We start from the raw sequence: 970 nt of genomic DNA, 5'->3' as shown, positions 1-970 counted from the left end.
CAATACCTGGGAGCTCTGCCGCACTCGGGCACCCCTGGTCTTTCTGTGACCCCGAGGGTCCTGAGACCACGCTGTCCCACGAGGGTTCCACCCCCCGCTTAGCCACCAGAGTGACGTCCCTCAGCGGAGCAGACTTTTAAAAGTTCCGATTTTGTGCTCCGAGGCTCTATCACTTGCCAGAAGCGGCCGACGGAGGCCCCTCCCCCGCCATCTATCCTCCCGAATATCGCCTCGGATTCACTTCTCCGCACATCCTACCTTCCAGAAAGTGGTCGCTTTTCTGTTCAGAGAGTTGTTGCTCTTCTTTTTTTCAATCTCCTGTTGAGTTTGTAGGTGTTCAGAATGGTTTGATCCCTATCCAGCTGAATTCCTGAGAGGAGACGAAATCCAGGTCTCCTACTCCTCCGCCATCTTGCTCCGCCCCCCCTCTTGCTTGGTTTTTATATTTTATCTAAATAGTCCTGTGTTGGGCTTCCTTTGTTCAACAGATGTTTTGAGATTCATCCATGTTGTGTATTGATGTATTTTATACATTTTCATTGCTGTATAGTATTCATTTGGGTTGATATACCACATTTATTCAACCATTCTATTGATAGCATTTGGATATTTTCTAATTTTTGGCTATTGGGAATAATGCTGCTGTGAACGTTGTAATATGTGGCTTTGGAAGAATGTTTCTGTTGGGTATTACCTAGGAGTGGAAATATTATGTCATAGTACAGGGGAAATAAGAATCTTAATTTAGATGTTAATATAGGCATGGTTCCCTCAGACTATAGTTGTCTCTTCCATTAGATGATTTGTTACTAGAACAGATGGGAATGGAAAAAATTGGAGAAGACATTTGGCTTTTTTTTGTTCCTAGATACTAAAATCTCATGAGGTCATTTCCAAATTATGTTTGTTTCCTACAAAAAATGAGTGTGGCATTTCTAACACCAGGATGAGATAGCAGTGCTTTTCTGTG

Source organism: Leptonychotes weddellii, chromosome 8 (assembly GCF_054177405.1).
Source record: "Leptonychotes weddellii isolate Sample4059 chromosome 8, ASM5417740v2, whole genome shotgun sequence".
NCBI classification, from domain to species: domain Eukaryota; kingdom Metazoa; phylum Chordata; class Mammalia; order Carnivora; family Phocidae; genus Leptonychotes; species Leptonychotes weddellii.
This window is presented reverse-complemented; position numbering follows the sequence as displayed.